This window comes from Stenella coeruleoalba, assembly GCF_951394435.1.
Source record: "Stenella coeruleoalba genome assembly, chromosome: 1".
Lineage (NCBI taxonomy): Eukaryota > Metazoa > Chordata > Mammalia > Artiodactyla > Delphinidae > Stenella > Stenella coeruleoalba.
In genome coordinates this window covers 173378022-173394768 of record NC_137169.1, presented here as the reverse complement: position 1 = coordinate 173394768, position 16747 = coordinate 173378022, and the positions used below count along the sequence as shown (strand labels likewise).

Sequence of the window (16747 nt, the reverse complement as noted above, 5' to 3'; positions counted from 1 at the left end):
TCGTGAGGTGGGAGGATGAAGAAAACACATCAGTGTCTGTGAGATATCCAAACAGAGTTGCCCCAGTAGGGTCAGGAGCTCAGGCAAGAACTCCGGGCTAAGGTGGGACCTGGGATTCTGTTCCACAGAGGAGGTGGCTGAAGTCCAGGGAGTGAATGAAGGTCAGCGAGAGAGAATATACACACCACAAAGAGAAGAGGAGTAATTCCGGATTCTTAGAGATCACCAACATGTAACAGTCGATCCCTTTCATGTTTTTTCTCTTCTGTTTTCAAGCTGGTTTGCATCAGAATGGTAATTCTCTCATTTCAAGATTTTAATGCCAACTGCAGAGAATTCTGTGTTTCTGTTTATAATTGTTTAAAGTTCTGATTTTGAGCACAGCATCTTCAACAACTATTTTCAACCACTGTGGAGATCTGTTTGGAACATAGTTTTTCTCTGTTAAACCTATTGTGTGTGGAATGTCACAGCCCCCTGATAACTGGCACTTGGGATCTCCTACACTGGTCTGCCCTGTAGTAGTGGAGGGGGCAGGAGGGTTTTCATGGCTCCCAAACCTAAAGGTAAGAAAAAAGTCTAGATTTTGTGCTGCTAAAAAGACCTCCATCTTTTTTCAAAAGTCCTCAACTCTTATACTTTTTGTGTTACAGGATGAAGGTTCCAGGTCTGTAACAGAACATCTATTAAAGTTTTGATATCACGAAACCCCACTGATAATATTTTTATGCATAGGCATATAAGATGTTTCTGTAAAAACTGTTTTCTTAGGACAACAACAAAATCCCCAAAGTTATATAAGGTAAAAACAAAGTGATTTGATCTTGAAAGGTAAGGAAATAAAATTGCTTCGATAATTATCACTATCATGATAAAATGGTTATCATAAGACTTGAAAGTATTTTTCCATTTATCACAGCACATCTACAAGTTATTCACGGAACACCCGTGTTCCCTGGCACGCAGTATGAGAAACACTATCCTAGTGGTTTGATTGTGATGGTGCACAATACTATGCTCACCGAACGGGACCCCATTATCTTTACGTTTAAAAGGCAATTTCAGAAAAGAAGAGGGATGGCTCCAGAAAGCTGGTTAGTTCTGTCCTTCAGTCTCTACTGCCCTTGTCTTTAGCACTGTTGGGGAAAGCAGGGCTCTGGAAGTCTATAGACAGACCCTAAAAAGACTCTGCAAAATAGGAGGCAGCTGGGCAATGCTCTGGCAGCAGCTGCAGCAGTGAGAGGTGTAGGAGCAGTCATTAGACAGGCCACCCAGAGGGTAGAGCAGCCAAGCCAGTGATTGCAACCAGCTTAGTTAGCAGCAGGCGCGACCACCACATCACAGATGTGAGAGGCAGAGAAGGCTGGTGCACTGGCCTGGCCTGGCCTCATCTCCTGCTGTGCTCACACACACCGGCGGCAGCAGCCATGCTGCAGAGCTGTGTCACTCTCTCCCTCTCTGAGAACACATGAATGTGCATGATACACTGATGAAGGATATATTTTTTAAAAAGGGTAAAATCATGCTGTCCTATAAATATAAAATGAACACGTGTCAAATACTGTGTTTAATTCAGTAAACGAATGAACCAATAAGACATTACGACTGGTTTAAAGAATTCCAAGAACCATACAGAAATAGAGCATAAGGACTTCAGAAATGAATTTACTAATAGATGCAAGATGTGTCCACCCACAGGGCAATAATCAATTAATTTGCATTTCTATGGATATGAATAATTTGTATTATTATCTGTGTTTTACAATTTACAGGGTTATAAAATAGCTCAAAGGCAGGGAAAGATGGAGAGAATCCAGATGGGTGAGCTGCTTAGACTAGTTTCTAGTTCATAGTAAGTTCAATGCAAGTTTTAGCTATCATTTATTATTACAATAATAGTGTATTTAGAATCAGACAGGCTTGGTTTTGAATCTCATCTCAGCCACTCACTAATTGGGTGACCTTGGGCAAGGAAATTTATCTTTCTCAGCCCAGTTTTCTTATCAGTGTGCCATTATTTTGGGACTAATGAGGAATAACTAGAATAATGTTTGTAAAATACTCCATATAGGGATTAGCACAGAGTAAACATTCAATAGTGGTCATATTATTTTTATTATTAAAATTGGCAATTTTAATAGTGCTGAAACTTCTGTTTATATAACCAGCCATTGCTGTTTTCATTACTGGTGTAATCAGCTAAAATTCCTTTTGGATATAGTTAAAGTTGTAAATCATAAATAGATAAATAAACCAACCTCAAATATTGAGTCTGGCAAAATGGTACTCATCATTTCTGTACTTATTTCCAAAGCTAATTATTGAGTAGGTCTATGTTTTTGCTTTTCTTCTCTTTTTCTCTTTTCTAAAAATTAGGCACCCTTGTCCTTAGACGTGGAAGGGAGGTTGTGTCAATGCTCCTTACAAACAAAGCATACAGCACAGAAACTTTTATTAAGGATCATTTATGAAACAGATCACTCAGCATCACGAGTCATTTATTGTCATTTCAAGAAACTCATTGACTCAGAAAATCGTAAGACTGACCGGAAGCTTCAAGATTACCAATCCATCCATCTCTTTGTTTTAGAGATGGGAAACTATTATTCAGAGAGGTTAAGTATATTGTCCAATGCCACCCAGCTAGCCATCAGCAGAGTTGGGACCAGAAGCCAAATCTTTTGATTCCTAGGTTAATTTCCTCTGAATCTGCCTAATGAGAGCTTCATCTAGTTGGCAATAGCTAAAAACAGAAGTACTAACTTTCCTCTGCATATACTGAATTGAGAAATCAAGACCCACAGAAATGTCATGCCAGCTTCCCTACAGCACTCAGGACAGATTGGAGATGCCAGAAAAGGAGATTCCACTTGACTAGAGCTCAGCAGCCATTGTCCAGGGTGGAGTGAGCGACCCACTTGTCTGCAGCGCCTCATGATTTATTAACTGCTACTGGTGCCCATAAAATATTCATCCACTCTCCTAGTCACTGCTCCACTGCATCAATAAACCATTGCTCCCCCATCTGTCTAGGTGTGCAGCTTGGGGAAGAAAAGCTTCACACAAAATGGAAAAGAGTCCTCTTTTCGTGTTTAGCTCAGAGACAGAACACCAATGCACTTCTTAGTTTTGTTTTTTTTTTTCAAAGGCAAAGTCAGGGCTGTCTTCCTGGCCTCCTGGACCAGGAGAAACCCCAGCACCTAGGTGAGGAAAGGCCAAAATAGCGAGAGGGAAGGGTGAAAGCCTTCATGAGGTTGGCTTGTTGGTTGTCACGCTCCCAGTTGCAGCCTGAGTTTATTTTTGCCCATAAGCAACAGAACAGGGCACAGGGAACCATGGCTTGCCTATCAAGGATGCTTCCCTGACCTTGAATCGGGTTCAGTGTGAAGCCTTGAATACAGCCTCCACTCTGTGATCAGAAGCACTGCTCACCAGGAGCAGAAAGGGTAAACTCTCTGCCCTACTTCCCTGCTCTCACTTCTTTGGCGGCTTCTTCATGGACTTTTTTCTGCTACCCATTGTGATTGTTCCTTTTGAGCTCTCTTCTCTTCTTACTTATGTATATTCCCCATAGGTGTTTGTATCCGCAGTCATGCAGTCTCCCTCTGTAAATATCATTCGCATACCTCTAGTCCAGATCTCTCTCCAGTTGCAGATACCTGTATGTCCAACTGTACCATCTATCTCTACTAGATAACCCCTTGCTTCTCAAACTCTGTAGGTCCCCAACTGAACTTATCATCACCCTCCAATGCCCCTCTCACCTCCTCCACTCTCCAAGCCTGCTCTACCTCTAAATCTTATCTTTGAGAAAGGAATCTCCATCGTGTTACCTATACCTGGAGACCTGGGGGTCTGATCCTGATTCTCCCCTCTTTTTACCTCCATGTTTCAGTAATTACTGCTAATTTTTAATGTAAAACTTAGTGACTTAATGACACCTCACTCACATGGCTGGCAAGATGGTGCTGGTCGTCAGCAGGGAATTCACCCAGGGAATCTGAGTTCCTCTCCATTTGGGTCTCTTCCTGAGGCTCCTTGGGCTTCCTCACAGCATGGTGGCTGGGTTCCAAGAGACAAGAAGTAGAATATACAGGTCTCTTAAGGCCTGGGCCTGAAAACTGGCAGAGTGCCACTTCTGCTGTATTGTATCGGTCAAACAGAGCCCACCCAGATTCAAACATAAACCCCACCTCTTAAGGGGGAGTATCAAAGAATTCAGGGCTATCTTCAATCTATTACACTCTATTCCAATCCAACTCTTGCAGTCCTCTCCCTACTTCTGTGCATTTTTACATGCTGTCCCTTCGGTCTTGAATGCTTTTCTCACCTCGTCCTGTTTCCTGCTCTTTCTTCAAGATTCTGCTCAAGAGTTATAATATCTCCCCAAATCTTACTTAACCCTACTTCCTCCAGGGTGTAACATAACACACTATGTTAGCATTTGTTATTCTGTATTATAATTGTTTGTGTGTCTTTCCCATAAGACTGTGAGTGCTGTGAAGGCAGGGACTGTCTTATTCTTTTTTTTGTGTCTCCAGAACCTGTCATGGAGCTGGGCAGAGTAAAGGACCTCAGCAAACATTTGTTGAATGGGTAAATGTTTCCTTACTTTAACCTCTCCATGGTCCTGTAAGGTGGCAGAAATTGAGTATTATTCCTGTGTAACTGCCTGACTTCCTTATCTTAGATAAAAGAAAGAAACAATCATGACAAAGAATAATGACATAACCCAAGGTCACACAGCCTTGGAAGATAATTCAGTATAGTCAATAAGAGTTCAGTTCCCCAAAGTAAGTTGAAATCATAGACCCAGAGACAAGGTCGGGAAGGCAAAGAAAGAGCCCCACCATGAATGGACTCAGTTGTCTAGCAGAAAATGCCCCCGAGGCTTCCCACTCTATTCTGTGTTTACTGGGGGATGCAAAAGACCTCTGTCCTCTGCCAGGAAACTGAAAATGCCAAAAGAGATGGAAGATAATCTCAGAATCTGTTAAAAAAAAAAGAGAGAGAGAGTGGACACCGTGCAGTGCTTTGTGCAAATAGGAAAGGTAGATTTAATGTAGATTCTCAAAATGGCAGTGGGAGAGTGAGAGTTTGCTAGTAATTCTCAAGTGACTCTTCAGAGCAGAGAGACACAGCTATTATCAGAAAGAGAGGCTGTGTCTAGAGGCCCAAGTGTCAGGGTCAATTGGATAATTCACTGGAGTTAAAACCTCAGCTAAGATGAAACATCCCTCAAGGACATCTGATTTTCTGTGCTCTGATTTCATGCTTAACGCGTCCTTTCTGTTCACTAATTTGGTTTCTTACCTATTCTTTTATTAGGAAAATATCCTGTAAGGTGTCAGAAATTGAGTATTATTCCTGTGTTACTGACAGTCGCTAGAAAGAAACCTTCTTTCTTGTAAATTCACACATTGGTATTGCAACTTGTAAGCCAGTTTCTTAGAAAAAATTCCCTGTATACAAGGGATTTTTTTTTAAATAGCACAAATAATTTATATATACTTTCTCATTATAAGAGATTCAAACAATTGAAATAAATATACATGAAAGCCCCTTTCACCACGAGGCCCCCATCCCACTTCCAGTCTCAGAGATAATCATTGTTACAAGTCCAATATGCAGCCTTCAGTCCCTTTTCTATGCATTTATAGAGAGATATGTGCAGATTTATGTGTCCCTTTTGATTTTTATACAAATTAGATCATACTATACATTTCCCTATTTCCCATGACTCTATCCCATGAGGATCCTTCTACATTGGTCCACAGAACTCTGTCTTCTTGTTTCTTAGGGCTGCACTTTTTCTGGAGGAGGTATTAGTCAGTGTCCTCCAGAGAAACAGAACCAATAGGATGTATATATTAGAGAGACAGAAAGAGAGAGAGAGATTTGTTATAAGAAATTAGTTCATGTGATCGTGAAGGCTGGCAAGTCCCGAGATGTTCAGGGTGAGTCGCAGCTGGAGGCCCAGGAGAGTCAATGCTTTAGTTCCAGTCTGAAGGCCTACGGGCTCAAGATCCAGGAAAAGCTGATGTTTCAGTTTGAGTCCAGAGGAAGGAAAAAACCGATGTGCCAGGTGGAAGGCCATCAGGCAGGAAGAATTGTCTCTTACTAGGGGGAGGGTTAGGCTTTTTATTTTATTCAAGCCTTCAACGGATTGGATGAGGTCCACCCACATCAGGAAGGGCAACCTGCTTTATTCGGTCTACCAATTCAGATACTAATTGTATCCAAAAACACCCTCACAGAGACACCTAGAATAATGTTTGACCAAATATCTGTGTAACTCGTGGTCCAGTCAAATTGACACATGTAATTGACCATTACATGGAATTATGTAATTATTCTACTTTTGATGATATTTAGATTCTTTCTTTCCCTCTTTCTTTCTTTCTTCTTTCTTTCTATTAGAAACACTACTGAAATAAAAATCTTTGATCATACATTTTGTGGCACGTGTGTGTGCGCAATTCTGTAGGGTATATTCCTAGAAGTGGAATTTCTGGAAGTGGTAGGAAGACTAATGACCTCCCCCGACAAAAATGTCTATGTCCTAATCCCTGGGACCTGTGAATATGTCAGGTTACATGGCAAAGGGAAACTAATGTTGCAGATGGAATTAAGATTCCTAATCAGCTGACTTTACAATAGGGAGATCATCCTGAGTTAGCCAAGTGGGCCTAATGCCAAGGGTCAAGGGTCCTTAAAAGTGGAAGAAGAGATCAAAAGACAGAATCAGAAAGATCACAGTGTGAGATGGACTAGCCCGAAGTTGCTGTCTTTGAAGGTGGAGGAAGAGGCTCACAAGCTGAGGAATGTGGGTGCTCTCTAAAAGCTGGAAAGGACAAGGAAACAGATTCTCCCTAGAGACTCCAGTGAGGAACGTAATCCTGCCAATACCTGGATTTTAGGTCTGTGAGACCCATGTCATTCTTCTGAACTACAGACCGTAATATAATAAATTTGAGTTGCTTTAAGCCACTAAATTGGTAGTAATTTGAAACAGCAGCCACAGAAAACTAACATACTGGGTCCTAGGAAATACATATTTAAAAATTTGATGAATAATGAAAATGGCCTTCACCAAATATAGCATCTTCAATTGACAATTCTATCACCAGTATAAGAGAAAGCCCATTTCCTAATACCTTCACCATCACTACATTTTATCAACCTTTTGTATTTTTAGTAATTTAATTGGGTGAAAAGTTATTATTGCTTTGTTGTTGAGATTGAAGTTCTTTTTATGTGCTTACTTCCCTATTGACAGATGGAATATTTGTCTTTCCTATTTTTAAACAAGTTTGATGATATTTTTTTCTTATTGGCTCATAAGTGCTTTTTTTTAGGTATTATGACTTTTAGTCCTTTGCCTGTCCTCTATGTTCAAATGTTTTCTCCCAGTTCATCACATCTATATTAACTCCAAAAATGGTATCTTGTCCTGTAGACAAACATTTCCTTCATGACTATGGGTTTTGTGTCTTCTTTAGAAAGAAAAGATACTATCTTTACTAGAAAAACTGCAGATGCCTATCTGACCCAATTAATAAACAGCTTGAGTGACTTTCAGTAAGTCCAACACTCCCTTGAGCATTAATTTTCTTATTAAAGTAACAAACGTATTCATTCAAACATTATTTACTGTGAACCACTTTATGCCACGCCTAGATGCTAGCGAGACATAAGTGAATACAACATTCAAGGAATAGACAGTCTCATGGGAGGTATGGATGATTAAACGACCATAATAATAACAACAGAGAATACATGTCCTGTGATAGAGTTTGTGCAAAATTCCATGGGAATCAGTGGGAAGAGCCTCACGTCCAGACCAGGAGGTTTTGTAGGGTTGGTCCAGGTAAGGTAGGAGAACAGGATGCTGGGCAGACAAAGGTACGGGTACAGAGGCTTGGGAGCAAGAGAGACGACCTACCAACAGGTCACAGAATGGGGTGATGATAGTGGTGAGTTATGAGTCTGGATAGATAGGCAGAGACTGTTGCTGCCAATGTCATTCAGTTTAGCCTTTTTCCTAAGGACACTAGGAAGCCTTTGAAGTTTGAAGTAGGGGAGTGAGATATGGACCAGCATTTAATAGAGACCATTTTGGCTGTTCGGTGGAGACGGGGCTAAAAGAGAGTGTAATCAGAGGCAGGGAGGTCAGTGAGGAAGGAGGCCATCGTACTAACCTAGGAAGGAGATGGCAAGAGTGAAAATAAAGTAGTGGCAGAGGAGATGCACACGCTGGACAGATTGAGAGATTTGTGTCCACCTTTTCCACCACTCATATTAGTTGTGGGTCAAGAATAACATGTCACATTTTTCCAAGTAGAAGTTCTTTATAAACTAAAAGAATCAACTTAATAATAGAACCGCAGGCAATAGAGATATTTCTGAACAGAGAAGACTTTCCAGAGAGAAATAAAAGTCACTATTTTTAAAGTGCAAAGTCATTATATATTTGGACTGTGCGTACTTTTTCCTTTGTATTTTGATTGTCTTTACGTGACTATGTCGTATAACACAAGCTCAGCCTGTCTGCCTACCCCTCTTATTCTTTGTTGATTATCTTCCCATGGATGGGTCAGGAAAGAATAGGGCTTATTGCCCATCTTTCCTGAGATTTCTACCATTCTCAGCCCTGCTATTGGCAACCATTCACCTCACTGCCTTTCACTACCTACAGATCCTGGACCAGTGGATAAGAGTCGGCTTCCAAAGGGCCAGTGAAGGTGTGAACAAGAGAGAAAAAAATTTTTCTGATATTTTCCCATCCCTTTATTCTACATGACATCACTTCTCAAAGTGATATAGGGACTTTACACTTTACTGTGACATTAAACTAGTCAAAGGGAATTACAGTAGAAGAGCAAACCATTAAAACTATAAACTAATATTTTTACCTTGCTTTAAGGGACAAGAGCTTCCCTCCTCTCCACCCTCATCCCCAGCTCTGCTTCTGTTTCCTCTTCCCAAGCAAGTGACTGGACAACATGGGGGGACAGGACACGCCCTCTGCCAGGAGTAAAGCTTTCCTTATCACACAGTATTATTCTCTCGGCTCTCTGTTTCATTCAGAAATGGAAAAAGATATTGAACAGCATTTCCCAGGCCTACTGCTGGCTAATAGCCTCAACTGCGAATGTTTTATGAAATCCATCTCAGCCAATGTGGTGTATTAAGCAGAACCCACTGGGTTAACACTGGCCCCCTTTCCTGCTCTCTCACATTGTTGGGCTTGTCCTGCTATGTGAAGAGGCTCTGTAGGATCCAAAGCTCTGTGTCTGCCTGGCAACAGTGATGGAAAAGGAATGCCACCCTGAAGCTGCCCGTTGCGCTTTGGGGCTGACGTTTGCTGGGCCTTCCAAAGAAGGCTGAGTTTGTCGACACTGTGAGTTTGGTTATCACCCATTTTTCTAGGACAAAGGCCTGAGGCAGCTCCTAGTACCATTTGGCTGACACTAATTTCATCTATTTCTGTTTCTCATGGTGAAAAACCGAAGCTGAGTCATTGGTGCTTTGGCATGAAGATGTCCAGTCTCACCCATGAGACATCTGGCCTTATTAAATAGCAACATGTAGAGGGTGAGGAGGGAACCAACTGGAAATCCATTCAGAAACTGTAAAAATAATCATAATACATTTACACATCCTGTCTTATTTGATTCTTAAGTGAGGTAGGTATTTTTATCCTTATTTTAAAGATGAGAAAACAGGCTCAAAGACTTCAGAAACTTTCCCAAAGTCATACATCTTGGTGGGAAGAGGTATATAGATTTATGTGATTCTAGGCTTAAATGTTCCAATATTTAGGCTGGATGCCATTATATCCCTCTGCCGAGACCAAAGCATGCCATAATCCAGGAAAGTCAGTGACCAGGTCCAGGTGAGTATTGAGTTTGGTTTTGAAGATGTAGAGAAATGAGATCTTGCAAACAGGAAAGAGTGACATTTGTTTTGGGGATGGGGGTAAGAGTTTATTAAATCCTGGGCACTACATGCATCTGATTGGGAGGTAATATTGACAGTAAAGATCCTACCAAGGAGGGAGCTCCTGCATTCATCATTGTTCTCAAGGAACTTTCCTGTTTCACCTGTGATCAGGTTAGCCTCAGGCTCCAAACATGGTCACAGACTCAAGTACAATGGTCTCCAGTACCATTAGGAAGTGGGAGCTGAGGAAAGATAGGACTGAAATGGGCTGGATGACGGAAATGTGACCTTTTGTCTTAGAGCTTGAGAGAGTAGCCAGTGTCACAACCAGGAGCATCAGCTGGGCACCATGGGGCTATTTGCAGCTTGACAGCCTCTGCTGAATTATTGATGCCCCTCACTACCTCGGGACCTCTCCCTTGTTAACAAATCGCACTCCATATGAAAATTTAAAGAGGCAAAGGAGTGCAATCTCTTGTCCTATTATTACCCTCTTCTTTTGCCATCTGAGCTCTAAGTCAATCAGCCTGATAGGCATCTCTTGGGAGATGGAACAGCTCATAGAGCCAAGCCCAGGACAAGAAAACTGAAGGCCACGAGTGAGACCGTGACCTGAGTCCCGAGTCAATTCATGGAGCCTGAGTGACGCTGAGCTGGGTGAATGCTGACTCTCTGAGTTACTGAAACACAATAGGGAAAAAAATCTGTTCCCTCCTTACTGGGATAGCAATGCCCCTGCCCCATTAGCCACATCCCTAAAATGTCCCTAAAGCAAAGGACAAAAAAATTAAGTTAAGGTTCAAATTTGGATTTTGGATGTTTTGTTTGGCCTGCAGGGTACTGTTATTTTTAAAAAATGAAAATAGTTGTCAACATTTTTTAAAGTAGGAGGTTTTACAGAAATATCCAATTTTCTGACTTCTCTTGAGAAATCGGAGGACTTGGGCTTTCATTTGCTCATTGCAGCACTTACTGGGGCTTATAGTAGCTGCTCCTTTAAGTGAAGGATTGGCTGTTTGCTTTTTCACAGTTCCTACCACTTGCTATGAGTGCTTGCACCTGTGACCCTTGGTCTCGAGAAAGATGGCGAACAAGTTTTTCTGTGTGCTGCCTCAAGTCTGCTAGTAGGACTGCCTGGAGTCCCGTAATGGATCTGATCTGTTATGGTAGATTGCACTGCGGTTGGCAATTATCCACCTCCCCTTCCTTGTGAGGATTAGACATCCCTGACCATTGCCTTGTGACTCTGTGTGTGGATCATTCAAGCAGTGGTTTTAAGAGGCATCATGGATTATCACCGGCTCTCTGGCTCTTTCCCTCTGCCGTGGGAACAGCACACCTCATGATCCTTCAGCCTGGATCCCAGAAAGTGCAGCCCAGCAGCCAACTTCCAGCGTGGAGCTGAGCCACACACTGGAACAGAGCGGCAGCCAACCCTCGGCCTTCAGTAATGTGAGTGAACAATAAATGTCACTGTATGCCACTGAGAATTGGGGATTGTCTGTTACTGCAGTAGAACTGACCAATACAGCAAGACTAGGCTTACTATGAAAGGGTACTGTGATGAAAAAACAATGTTTTCCTATTTTCTGAGGAGAGAAAAATGATGGCATTAGGGAATTCTTGAACATTAATTTTAATTGTCTTTAATTTAAAAATAATTTTAGAGGATTCTGGAAAGATCACGGCAGTGGCATCAGAAGAACTGGGTTGAGTCCCTGAACCCACGTTTAATGACCATGTTATAAAAATTTTAATAATTTTCCTTTTATTATAGAGAATTATCTTTTAAAATCTTACACATATTAAAGTTGTATTTGTAGTTAATATCATTTTGTGATAGTAAGAGGACATTACAAAATATTTGTTCTATAAAGGGTGCCTAGCATCTGATAGAGTTTTAACCACTGCCTTATTGTGAGGATCAAATGGCGTAAACTATCTGAAAATCCTTTATCAATATTGAGTGATTACAGATTCTAGTTCTTACTAGGTTTCTAGTGATATGACGTCTTTTTCTCATTTTATTAGGAGGCAGGTCAAGCAGTACTGTCCCCATTTGACAGATGTAAATACTGACGCAGCAAGCAGGGAAGGGACTTGAGCTAGTTAAGCGGAGCATTGAGGGAGAGCCAGTTTATCACCCCGTCTCCAGACCACCAGGAGTCTGTCCTGTGTCTTACACAGAAAGAGGGTCAACGGAGAACTTTTGAACACTTAGGCTAATACACAGATTTCTAGTCTAATGGTGTCAGTTATAATGAGATTTGGCCTGGGCTGATTTCCTGGAAATAGTCAAAACCTAATTAATGTCAAGATCTACTTCCATATCTCCCTCCTACCTCCTTTGGCCTATAGTGTTGCTTCTAATTTATACTTTCAGTTTATAATGTAAATATTCACCAGCCCCTTTCAATCCTTGATTAACCTGGTCATCCTCTGAACCATCTAGTGGTAGGCATGGTAGTTGTTTTTATTTAAGATAGTCAAGATTTAATTTGCACATGGATAATGTTAGTTTGAAAATAACGTACAAAGTTAAATACCAAGAGTTGGGATTTGTATAGTTTGGTATCATCCAGTAATTTTGGACTGTGTTTACTGTTACAACTCTAGGTCATCCTTTTGGACATCAAGGGCATTTTGACCCATTTGGGAGGCACCTCCGTGTAATGTCCCATGGGTGGCCAGAGTGCTCTGAAGGACAGGGACCTACCTAGTGCTAGCGGATACATCCCCCTTTTAGGGGATGCTGCTTTGGGGCAGAAGCTGGGTCACTGGTTAGATTTCCTCTGCTGTCAGGATCCCAGGAGTCTACTGCTGCATATTGCCCTCTGGAATCCTCAAGGATTTGGGAATGCCATGTCAGTTGCTCAGGATTTGAGGGCAGCCAGGCTATGTGGACTGGTCCTTGCTTTGGAACCATGGTACATTTTTAATGATAACTTCCATTCCCTGTGTTCCTCCCTGACTTCAAACTACTTTATGGAAAGTAGGCTTATGATGTGGCCCCACTGGGTAATAGACATCTTTCCCATTGACTTAAAATTGATTTGTTTTTTAAAAACGAGTGCACTGGATCAGAAGGAGGCAGGTCAGCAACCACCAGGTCTTGGAGATGTTTCCCAGGGGTCAAGGAGAACAGGGAAGATCTGTTGCAGATGGAAGGAGTGAGGCTAGAGGTTCTCCTCTCACACAGAAGGGAGCAGAGACCTCCAGGCTGTCTGGAGTACGCTCCAAGTCACCAAGCACACTGGCAAGCAATCTTGGCCAAGTCAAGATTGATACCAAAAGCTGCTGTTGATAGGGTCTATCCTCCAACCACCAGCCTGGGTTGATGAGTATGTTTTTAGAACATGCTTTGCTCCTTGGCTCCCTTCACAACTCCTAACCAATGTTTTCTTATTTACTTACTTTCCATGTAATCTGCTCCTGCAGACTTGCCCTGTATGAGAGGAGGCCCATGGGGGCTTTCACTAAGGGAAGAGAATCAGTGTGGTCTGGAAGAAAGAGCACAAGCCCATTAGAGGGCTTTTGCCCTGCCAGGGGTTTGGGGACATCTAAGCTTCCTGAAGGCTGGACGTGAGGAGGTGAGGAGGGCAGTGGAAAGGAGTCACAAAATAAACTAAGTGTACTCTGGATTCCTCCAAGGACAGTTTGTATGCCTGAGAACTTGATCTCTTCTCACTGCTTTTCTTTCACTGTCCAGTATTGCAAAAAAGCTTTGGCAAATCATGTAATTTCCCCACATGTTAGTCCTTCGTCTCTAAGGTAGGATTATAGCCCTGCTGGTCCTAAAATGGGGCCACAGCTGTTAAGGCTAACATGAGGCACCATTAAGTCAGCACCTAAAGTGATTAGAGGAAGGTGGTGAATGCAGGAGAGATGAGATGGGGGCTCTCTGGTGGTCTTGCCTACTCCTCCAGAGCTGTAGGAGCTGGAGGAAGATTGCAAACCAGGCCCACACCTCAGAGGGATTGCAATGCTGGCTGGAGGCCTCAGGAAGGAGACTGGCCCGGTCCTGCCATCTGGAATGAGCCTGTTTCCTACTGGTTTTGATATTAATGAGGTAATTATTGTGCGTGTTTATGCACCTGTGCCTCAGCCTCTCTGCATTTCTTCTCCAAGCAATGTGGTTCCCTCTGTCCTTACCTTCCTCTAGCAGGAGGGGATTGAAAGGAAGGGAGAAAAAAAGAAAGGTTTTCCTCTCTTTAATTTTGGCTTTGACTTCTGACTTTATCTCTGGTCATAATATTTATAGTTTTTTGTTTGTTTGTTTTTGGTTTTTATTTATTTGGTTTTGGCTGTGTTGGGTCTTCGTTTCTGCGCGAGAGCTTTCTCCAGTTGCGGCGAGCGGGGGCCCCTCTTCATCGTGGTGCGCGGGCCTCTCACTGTCGCAGCCTCTCTTGTCGCGGAGCACAAGCTCCAGACGCGCAGGCTCAGTAGTTGTGGCTCACGGGCCCAGTTGCTCCGCGGCATGTGGGATCCCCCCAGTCCAGGGATCGAACCCGTGTCCCCTGCATTGGCAGGCAGACTCTCAACCACTGCGCCACCAGGGAAGCCCTATTTATAGTTTTATCCACCATAATAGTAGCTACTAATAGTAGCTATTTAAGTTTTTGAATGTCCAGGTAAGCCCTGGCATATGGTTAGAATGGGTTAAAGGGGGTGTGCTCTGGCTATGCCTCATTATAACCCTGGAACTTTGGCCAAATGACTTAATCTTACCCATCCTCAGTTACTTCAACTAGAACAAGAGAATAATAATTAGTACCTACCTCACAGAGTTGTTATTAGGTTTCAGTGAGTCAATGTATATTAGCACTTAGCATGTGCCTGGCACTTCTTTAGTGCTCACTATAGTAATAGCAGTCAGAGCAAAGATGAAGTCGCTCTGGTGTCTAGAGTGATGGTCTAGTCTATCCATTGCCTCATGGTACTTGACAAGCTAATATTGAAATATATATGGAAGATCAAAGACAAAGGATTTTAAGTGGTAGTTTTGAAAAAAGAACAAAATGGGAGATTTCCCTTGCCAGAGAGCAAGACTTTTATAGTTTATAGCAATGGTGCAGATACTGGTACAGGAATAGAAGAATAGACCACTGGAATAGAGAGCAACAGAAGACCACACAAAGTGAAGATTTGATACGAGAAAGCAGGAAAAGGATGGGAAACTGGTTATCCATATGGAGAAGAATAAAAACAGATCACACACCCAAAAATCAATTCCAAGTGCATGATAAAGCTCTACATGAAAGCAAAAACGTAATACTTTTTTTTTTTGAGGAAGAACCATAATTTATTCAAGCACTCTTTGTTTTGTAATTTTAATTATAACATTTATAAAAATACTGTGGTGATCATCAGTGTACCTTGATCTTTGCATAAATCTGGAATTATTTTCTTAGGATTAGTTCCTTGAAGTTTCATAGATGGTTCTAAGCTAGCACCTGGCTTGATTCTTACTGATGGGCCACACGTGCTTAATGATAAATACCATTTTTTCTTTCTTTTTTTTAACTGAAAGGTAGTTGATTTACAATGTTCTGTTAATTTCTGCTGTACAGCAAAGTGATTCAGTTATACATACTTTATTTTTTATTCTTTTCATTATGGTGTATCACAGAATATTGAATATAGTTCCCTGTGCTATACAGTAAGACCTTGTTGTTTATCCATTCCATACATAATGGTGTGCATCTGCTAACTCCAAACTCCCACTCCTTCCCTCTCCCACATCCCCTCCCCCTTGGCAATCACAAGTGTGTTTTCTATGTCTGTGAGTCTGTTTCTATTTCATAGATAGGTTCATTTGTGTCATATTTTAGACTCCACATATAAGTGATATCATATGGTGTTTGTCTTTCTCTTTCTGACTTCACTTATTATGATAACCCCTAGGTCCACCCATGTTGCTGCAAATGGCATTATGTCAGGTTTTTTATGGCTGAGTAGTATCCCATTGTCTGTATGTACCACATCTTCTTTATTCATCTGTTGATGGACATTTAGGTTGTTTCCATATCCTGGCTATTGTGAATAGTGCTGCTATGAACATAGCGGTGCATGTATCGTTTTAAATTATAGTTTTGTCCAGATATATGCCCAGGAGTGGGATTGCTGGATCTTATGGCAACTCTAGTGTTTTGAGGAACCTCCATACTGCTTTCCATAGTGGCTGCACCAATTTACATTCCCACCAACAATGTAGGAGGGTTCCCTTTTCTCCACACCCTCTCCAGCATTTGTTATTTGTAGACTTCTTAATGATGGCCATTCTGAATGGTGAGAGATGGTACCTCATTGTAGTGTTGATTTTCATTTCTTGAATAATTAGCGATGTTGAGCACCTTTTCATGTGCCTATTGACCATCCATATGTCTTCTTTGGAGAAATGTCCGTTTAGGTCTTCTGCCCATTTTCTTGATTGGGTTGTTTGTTTTTGTTGTTGTTGAGTTGTATGAGCTGTTTGTGCATTTTGGAAATTAAGCCTTTTTCAGTCACATCATTTGCAAATATTTCCTCCCAGTCCGTAGGTTGTCTTTTCTTTTTGTTTATGGTTTCCTTTGCTGTACAAAAGCTGGTAAGTTTGATTAGGTCCCATTTGTTTATTTTTGCTTTTATTTCTATTGCCTTGGGTGACTGATCTAAGAAAACACTGGTACGATTTATGTCAGAATATTTTGCCTATGTTCTCTTCTATGAGTTTCATGGTGTCATGTTTTACAAAAACATAATATTTTTAGAAGGAAATGTAGGGAAAGCATCTTTGACTTAAGAGCTAGGGACTGATTTCTTA

General features: G+C 41.6%; 1 protein-coding gene and 1 long non-coding RNA gene across 5 annotated transcripts in view; both read left to right on the top strand.

Moving 5' to 3' along the window:
• Positions 1–981, top strand: part of TSEN15 (tRNA splicing endonuclease subunit 15) — a 135731-nt gene extending 134750 nt beyond the window's left edge. For 3 of the 4 annotated variants that reach the window (XR_013828177.1, XR_013828178.1, XR_013828179.1), the window contains one exon: positions 129–981. The gene's annotated coding sequence lies outside the window, so the exon portion shown is untranslated. The remainder of the gene's footprint in view (positions 1–128) is intronic. The other variant, XR_013828180.1, reaches the window with a different exon arrangement.
• Positions 982–1076: 95 nt separating this feature from the next.
• The window catches only part of LOC307194204, a 100289-nt gene continuing 84618 nt past the window's right edge, over positions 1077–16747 (top strand). The window contains exons 1-2 of the long non-coding RNA XR_013830530.1: positions 1077–1094; positions 10976–11397. This is a non-coding gene — a long non-coding RNA (uncharacterized lncRNA). The remainder of the gene's footprint in view (positions 1095–10975; positions 11398–16747) is intronic.